The 8797-nt window shown below is 43.9% G+C and overlaps 1 pseudogene; it reads right to left on the bottom strand.

The window, feature by feature from the left end:
- LOC101569803 overlaps nt 1–8797 on the bottom strand; it is a 53874-nt pseudogene that overhangs the window by 29533 nt on the left and 15544 nt on the right.

Raw genomic sequence — 8797 nt, 5'->3', positions numbered from 1 at the left:
TTTTTTTTCTTTTTTGGCGGAACCAGGGATTGAACTCAGGCCCTTGTGCTTGCCAGGGAAGAATTTATTCTACTGAGCTATCTCCCTGGCCCCAGAGATTTTTCTAAATTAACAGAATTAATTTCTAGACTAGTTAAACAGCTTAAGACATCAAATAATTTTCTTTAGATTGAAAAAAAGAGTATTTGTATGAAATAAAGTAAAAGGCAAAGTAACAAGTTTTTATTCTAGACACCAAGAAACCAGAACTTGAGGATAGAGGTGGACTGATCTTGGTCACTGTGCTGTGATGATGCTGGGCATGGTGAGGGGTCTGTGAAAAAATGCCACAGGAAGGAGTGAAGGATGATTTCAGTGACCTTCTTGTGTACCCAGAGCCCTTGGTAGAAGAGCAGATTAAGTGGTAAGGACTTTTGAAGTCAATGGAGTAGGAGGCTGCTGGAGCTAGTCTAATGTGTTTTAGAAAGAGAAGAGGGAGAACTGAGGCAATTGCCAGGAATACTAGAGACAGGAAGTTATAGAACTGTCCTGGCTGAGATCAAGGTCCCACTCATCCTTACTCTTCACTGGAAGTTTACTACCAAATTTCCTAGAAAGCCTAGGTATGTGCACTGACATACCATCATTATTTCCTCCTGTACTTAAGTTGCAAACAATTTCAGGTTTAAGATGTTGAGTATTAATAGAGACCTATTTTTGTTTCCTTCCTGATATACATCTAGTTGTATCAGCATTACATTACATTATATCATTCATCATTTTTCCTTGTGTTTGAAATACCTCAAGGTCATCTACTACTTCTCATATAGACTAGATTATCTATTTTTCTCCAACCATCTATTGGTACTATCTTATACAGTATTAAATTATTCATTTTTATAGTACCTTAAAATCAGCTTTGTCTTTTTCTTAGCTTTTTTTTTTTTGCAGAAGTGGGGATTGAACTCAGGCCCTTGAGCTTACCAGGGAAGCTCTTATTCCACTGAGCCATCTCACTGGCCCCCCTTAGCTATTTTTTATAATGCTAATTATTTTGGTATAAGAAGAATCTCCATTTAAAAATAATTAGTTGAGTTTCTTTTTGGAGTCATGTTAAACTTGCACATTAACTCAGAAGAGTGAACAATAGCATGAAATTAAACTTTTTCATCAAAGATTACATGTTCCTTTCAAATTTTTGTTCATGTATTTTAGTAATTCTTCAAAATAATTTTATTATTTTCTTCCCATAGACCAGTGACCCCTGAGCTCAATTACACATTGAAATTATTTATAAGACCTAAAAACTGTTGATTCCATGTTCAAACCCAGTAATTTGAACTTGTTTTGTTCTGGTGCAGCTGGATATTAGGATTTTTCACTTGCCCCAAGATACCATTTTAATGTACACCGAGTGTTGAAAATCACATAGATCTTGTGCTATTTAAGATCTGTGTAAGTCTATTCCTAAGTATTTTATCATTTTCTGAATCTTTTGTCAATAATATGTCCTAATCACTGTTAATATCTTTTATATTGCCCTGGTCTGTACAAATTTCCCCTTTCTTAATTGGCAATAAATACTTTATTAGAAATTTATTCATTTACTTTAGATTTTCAGACATATGTCCAGAGAGGCCCATATTTTCCTCTCTCTCTCTCTCTCTCTCTCTCTCTCTCTCTCTCTCTCTCTCTCTCTGTCTTTGGTAAGATTGCATTTGGATACCTTTATGTAACTTATTTTTTGTTCTAGGTTTTCTTCATTTTCCCCAGCAGTTTCATTTTCCTAGGTGTGTGTTCCAACTCTTCCACCTGCTCTTCCTCTTTGAATACTCATCCTATTTGTGTCCCATCACTGAGGCTCACTTTGATGGCTTGAGGGATGGAAGGCAGTAAAAAGTGCAGGGTCCTGTGATTGGTTGTAGCAGCCCCTGCCATAGAACCAGGGAGTGCCCTCGGCTCCTTGGATTCTTCTATTTGCTGCACATACATAAAATCTTCCACCTACTCATTCATATTTTTCACTTTTAGGGATTAAGATATTAGTACCTTGTGTGAGACCCATGTTGCCATTCTCCCAGGGCCCTTCCTCTTAGAAAGCCAATCTCTTGGCTGCAGGTCATTGTCTTGTATTCATCTCTAGGCTCCGCAATGGTCACTTGTCCCTTGGTTCCTTGCCTGCTGACAGGAGCGCAATCCCTGCACCTGTGCTCTCTGCTGAAGCCTGGACAAAGGCGAAGACTCACTTTTCCCCTATTCCTCCTCAGTTCCAGCAGGCCCTTGGCACACCTGATCCCAAGGGCTGCAAGCTGAGGTGCAGCTGTGCCCAAGGTGCCACGCCCCTGCAATGGCAGGAGGAGCTGCCCCTTAGCTCACACCGCGCAGCAAGTTGCCTATCTTGGGTGTGCACTGAACTCACCGTTCTCTCATCTGTCTTATCCAAGTTCAAATCACAATGATACAAGGGCTGGGGAGATGGCTCAGTAGAATAAGTGCTTCCCTGGCAAGCAAAAGGGTGTGAGTTCAATCCCCAGTTATGCAAAAAAAAAAAAAAAAAAAAAAAAAATTACAATGAAATTTTTTCCAAATTTATATGTGTATAGCTGCTGGCTGACACAATTTTGATCCTCAACTGTGTAGCTGAGCTATTATTACATAGGAAAAGAAATTAAGAAACAATGTGCAGGTGTGCCCAAGTACACAGTATGAAAAATTGTGCTTAAGCGGCATAGTATAGTTGTGCTGAGTATTTTTTTCATATATTAGCTATACCTACCCACGTAAAACCTAGTATTTATAAACTTCCTTTGAACTTGCTGATAAATCAATGACTTAGGTCAGGGTGAAAATTACATATGTCTTTTAAACACCGAAGTGGAATCATGAGGTGAACTGGAGAGCTTTACAGAAAATTCCTGTGTTGTATTTGACTTATTTTAATATATGTGACATGTGATAGGCGGTGAGATAGTGTCTTGGTTATTTTCTCAGCACTGAACCCAAACACCCCACACCCGCAACATGAAGGAGGAAAAGTTGACTTTGCTCACAGTTTGTAGAGGTTTCAGGCCACAGTCAGCTGGCTCCAAGGTGGGATGGCAATGTAGAGGGGGAACAGCCCCCGACCTGGTGGTGGGAAGTGGAGGGACTGAGGGAGGGGGAGGAGTGAGACCTCCTGGCCACCCACCCAGAGACCCAGCTCCTCTGTCCCAGTTTTACCTCCCAAATCACAATTTCCCTGTGAGATCATGGTTGAAAATTTTCTGACCAAGGAAATTATGGGGCCAAAGAGGAAAGTGATCGATGATGTAGAGTGTGCCTAAGGAGAGTCACATGGAGTGAAAACATTCTCTCAGGCTTTCACAGAGAGCACATTGGCCAAGCAATGGCCATGACTCATCCACATGGCTGACACTGACAAAGGTTCTACAATCTGAGGTACAGGATCTCAGGATAAATCCTGAGGGGATTTCACTGACCTTATCAGACCCAAAAGCTACAACTCTTGTTCCATAGGTCCTGCTTTACCTTGGTCTTAACCATCCAGTAGAAAAATATAAAAACGAAGTATAATAAGTAAAGCCATGGTGTTATGTTGAGCTGTAGGGGACTCAGGTCAACAATTTCTGACATTGCCAGTGAAGTGGAAGACCCAATACTAATGTGGACCTCTGAACTCTTTTAGAATATTTTGCTGAGTTTACACACCTATAATATTTAAATGATGGAACTTAACAAAAAAAGGGACACAGATGAATGTCCATTTTGTATCTGTGCATTCAAATCGGTTAGGATAGATATACAGTTGCATTCTCTTAATGAATAGAGGGATTTGTTCTAATGATGTTTGTAAATAAGATATCAAGTCCGCATCTTGTACAGCAATTAACCACTAGGAAGAATGTATGCAATGTGTTAATTATTGAAACTGTCCTACCAATTTGGTTTGAAACTGTCTCATTGCTATTTGCTTCTCAATAAAATTATGGAAAAAATTAAAAATATCATAACATTAAAAAAAAAAAGAAAAAGAAAAACCCATTGCCAGCTGCAGGAGCCTTTAGGGGTCCAGCTAGACAGAAACCTCAGCAGGCAGCTACACACTAACTATGTTTTCTGTGAATACGTGACTACTCCTCTTGTATCAGACCTACTGATAGAACTTGCACTTCCCAGGCCAAGTGCAAACAAATACTAGGGTACAAAATAAGGTAAGGGCTGGGTGGAAAGTATTACTCTTCTTAATATGTGATTTAGCTTAGGGCCTGGTGGATTTCTTGGTTGTCTCCCAGCTCTAAGTGTAAGCAGAACTATTCTAGTCTGATCGGATTGCTACGCCCAACAGCCATTTATTTTGTGAGACTGGTGTTTCTGTGCATGCAAGTGTGGGCAGCATTGCTAGGGAGAAGGTAACTAGGTCTCAAATAAAGAAATAGGCCTCAGTGAAGTTTTTTTAAATACAGCTCGTGGCCCCTTGCGCTGTCTAGAGTCAGATGTAGCACAGCTACACTTCTCACCTCACACATCACAAACTAGTACTTGGTATTTGTAAAACACTTAAAAATAAAACTAAATTTCATTCTTAAGGAAATTATTAGCAATTATCAACAGTCATTAAATACAATTCACAGAGCCAGATATGGTGGCACATGCTGTAATCACAGTGCTCAGGATGTCCTACGCAGGAGGAGCACAAGGACGAACCTAGACTCGGTGACTTAGCCAACCCTGTCTCAAAGGACTTTATCTTATAAGTAAATAAGTAAATAAATACATAAATGGGTGGGGACAAAGCTCCCCACAAAGACTCAGAGTTCAGTCCTTAGTATTGCAAAATAAACAAACAAAAATAAGATAACACAAGATAAGAAAAGCAAGATTTAAAACCGTATGTACTTTCGAATATTCTCTCTACTGAAATGTCAAGGAAATATATTAAAAGGAAAAACCTTGTTATGTCATTTGAGTTAATTTTCTTCAGATGATGAGGTTATAGATTTCTCTTCATATTCATATCTTATAAATATTCTGCATGGTATTTTTGGAATCAGACACAAATTTAATAACATTTATAGGTGTTCGCTTAGATAGTCTTGGGTTTGAAATGTTCATGCTTGGAGGTAGGTCTCTTAGCAGGCCCAGAGGTAATTAGGTCTAGCTGAAACATTTGAGCTAATTGATGCTTTTAGGCAGATCATATTTTTCTCTGCTCCACTTCCCCATCTTCCTCTAAGCATCTATCTTCCTTTCAGTGCCCGCCACTTCTTTGTCTCAGGAAAGCTTAAATTTATTTCCAGCAGTCTCTCTCGCATTCACATGAAAAATACACATCTGCTGCTGCTGCTGCTGTGTGTATGCTTTTTTTCTCCTTGCAGCTCACTGAGAGGATGCTAGCACTTTTCTGATGATTTATGGAAAAGTAAATATAGTTTTCCAGGGCTGTTCACCCCATGTAAATTCCTAATGGTCCCAAATGTGAGGGTGGGTGTGACAATGCGCCTCGGTGGGGAGCCAGCTGCTCTTTTCATTTCAGCAATAGTTTGATATTATTCAGCTCACTAAGTGAGCTTGTTTGTTTCAACAGCTGTTGACTTCATCTCCCTCTCAATGGATAAAAAGAAGATAAAAGGAATGAAAGCTCTGCTGAACGCCCCTGCCTGGCTACCTTTCAGCAGGGCTCTTTACTAGGTAGTAAAGTCTTAGCCTTTATTAGAACTAGGGACTTGGGGAGGTAGGAAGGATCTAGGAGATTATAATAACCAAGCACCCTTTTGGTGAAGTAGTTTTTCCACTGCATGTCATATAGCAAATACTGTTAACCACTTTTTGTCAGATAGGAAGACCGAGGTGCAAATTCATGAAGTAGCTTGTCTGTGTGCGCAAATCTCATGGAGTGAAAGTCAGGGAGGAACCGTAAGGGCTTCTAAACATCTTGGAGTTAAGGTCTAGAAGAAGATGCAAGCCACATATTCTTGTTTGTGTTCTACACTTTCATTTGTGCACTTGGTTGCAACCCTTAGGCAAAGGACCTCTGCCCTCCAGAGGGCGGATGTGAGCTCTTCTGCAGGCCCCACTCTCAGGGCTTCCCAGGTTGCCAGTTTCTCTATGGCATCTCCTCAGGTGTTCTGCTTGTGGATCTCCAGCTCCATCCCTCCCTGCCCAAGGAGAAGGCTGTTGCAGAGGCAAGAGAGTGAGGACAGAAACCCGACCTCTCTGTAGCTCTGCTACTCTCGGAATTGACCCAGATCCACCCCAAAGCCGTCGAAGCGTCTTCCAAATTTCTCAGCATATCTGATATCTGTCCTTGGCTCTCTTCAGTTCCCCAGGAGCAAAGTCCAGCATTTGTAGTTCTCATTACTCTGTACCTCTCAAAGGCCCAGGGCAGCTGCACAGGCCATAACTCCCATCAGCATCTGATTCTGTGCCTCCGTAGCCCAGAACACACACTGGCAGCTTCGACCACTAGGAATCAGTCTCATGGTTCTAGAGGCAGGAAGTCCCAAACCTCAGTGTGCATATGGTTTGTTCAGAGGGCTGTGAAAAGCAATCCATTCCATGATCCCTGTGGCTCCTGGTAGCAGGATGTTTCTTGATTCTTCATCACACCTTTCTTCTGTGTGTCTCCGTGTCCAAAGTTCCCCAAGGATGAGGACTAAATGTATAAGGGATGCTGGAACTTCATCTTAGCTTGAGCACTTGCGAAGACCATCATTAAGGTCATTTTTCAGCAGTTCAGCAAGTTGACCTCAATGTCACTTTGGGTTGAGTAATTTAACCCACCTTCATCCTACTTCACCACCACTGAAAGTTTTAACCAATTATAATGAAACAGTGCCATGAGCTCTGCACCCCACCTGTGACAGAATTTTGTCATCTACGTGGCTGGTGACTTAACCTAGAGCAGTATCCTGGCATTATGTTCTCAACACGACCCCGATCTCTTGGTACTTCATTTTAGCTATCTCTTCCAGAAGCATGAATTCATGAGCAAGGGACTTACTAAGGGCCAGGAAAAACACGTAAAGCAGAGGGCATGAAGAAGACAGAAGGCACAGTTTTAGACAAATTTTTGCACTTACCCAAATCTCTGGAGCTGCTCCAGATCTTAAATTGTATCAGAGTTGGCCCCACTTGGAGTCAAGACAGCCATGCTTTAAGATTCCTGCAGACAGATCCACGCTACTGGAGACTTCAGGCTCTGCCTGCAAGGTGTGGCCTGGCTCAAGGGACAAGCCATGTGGAAGGAGCTTGGAGAAGCTTCAGCACCCACACAGCTGGGGGAGAAGGCTGCAGGGACGTGGGGGAGCATGGAAGAGTTCACTACACACAATGTTGTACTTCAGTGCATATGTGCATGAAACTTACTGGACTTCCATACATAATTATTCCAGGTAAAACAGGCTACTGGGGCATTGACAGTTCAGAAAACTAGGAACGCCTTGTGATGGGACTTAGCCTTTCCCAGAGGCAGAATGCTATGCAGGGGGAGGCAGGTGCACGGGAGTGGTACTTCTAAGGTCAGTGGCAACTGCAAGGGAGGACTGGGCAGGGGAAACCCCAACAACTACTCTTCTAGGACAATGTAAAACAGCAACAGCCAGCCTGGGGAGATAGCTCAGTGGAATAGGCGCTTGCCTGGAAAGTGTAGGGTCCTGAGTTCAGTCCCCGGTACCACACACACACACACACACACAAAAGCAGTATTACCAGTGTGAGATCCTTTCATGATATATCGCAGAAACTGCTACAGATTAATAGAGGACTGAGCAGCAGCCCCTGAGCTGGATTCGTGGTACCAAAACAATAACAAAAACAAGAGTCACCAAAAGATCTCATCCACATAAAGACTTGTAACTGAGAAGCAGGTGTCCTCTGTAAAAACAGAATGTCCCTTAGCAAATTCCAGCCTTATCTCCTTGGCCCCAGACTGGGCCCCCCCACACCCTGTTTCTCATTCCTGCAAATGAACCTTAGAATTTAGCTGTCTGAATTCGTAGCGGGCACCAGCAGGCGAGAGCATGATTAAGTCGCAAATGAGCCTCAGCTTTCCTGCACCTGCGCCCTGGGCCCCGCGGCCAGGCTGGGAATGAGCTGCCGGTTTCCTGTGTGGTCGCGTGGGTCTGGCTAGGGAGAGTTGTGACCGTGGGAAGATTTAGCGCCCAAGTAGGGGTGAGAGGCAGCAAGCGTCCGTGCTTGGGGCTCTCTGAGCTTCCGCAATAATACCGACACAGTGTGCCTTGGACACGCGGAACTGTAACGCGCCCAAAGTGAATCCTAGATGCTGCGGACCGGCGGAGCTGAGCCTGGGTTCCCCGCCGCAGCCCCAGGCGCGCTCGCTCCCTGGGCGCGGGCGCCCTCTGGCGGCCACCGCTCGCTCTGGCTTCCCACCGGGGACGTCCCCGCTCTCGGTGCAGCGGAAACTGCTGATTACGGCAAAAGTCGAGTCTTCGTTGTTCGCCACGTTACAACTGTCAGCAAAGATGACTCTAAATTTTAACTTGAGCAAGACTGTGGGGCTTTTTATAGAATAATTCTACTCGGACAGATTTCATTCCAGTGTGACAAGAACAGCCTTGGAAAAGACTGGAGCGCGTTTGGGGAACGTGACTGGGCCCCGCTAGGGAAGCAGACCCTGTTTCCTGCACCCTTGGCCTGGCCCTCCGCACCCCTGGTGCCTGGCCCTCTTCACCCCTGGCCTAGCCCTCTGCACCCCTGGCGCCTGGCCCTTTGCACCCTTGGCCTGGCCCTCTGCACCCCTGGCTCCTGGCCCTCCGCACCCCTGGCTCCTGGCCCTCTGCACCCCTGGCTCCTGGCCCTC

Source organism: Octodon degus, unplaced genomic scaffold (assembly GCF_000260255.1).
Source record: "Octodon degus isolate 3935 unplaced genomic scaffold, OctDeg1.0 scaffold00014, whole genome shotgun sequence".
Taxonomy (NCBI): Eukaryota; Metazoa; Chordata; class Mammalia; order Rodentia; family Octodontidae; genus Octodon; species Octodon degus.
This window is presented reverse-complemented; position numbering and strand designations above follow the sequence as displayed.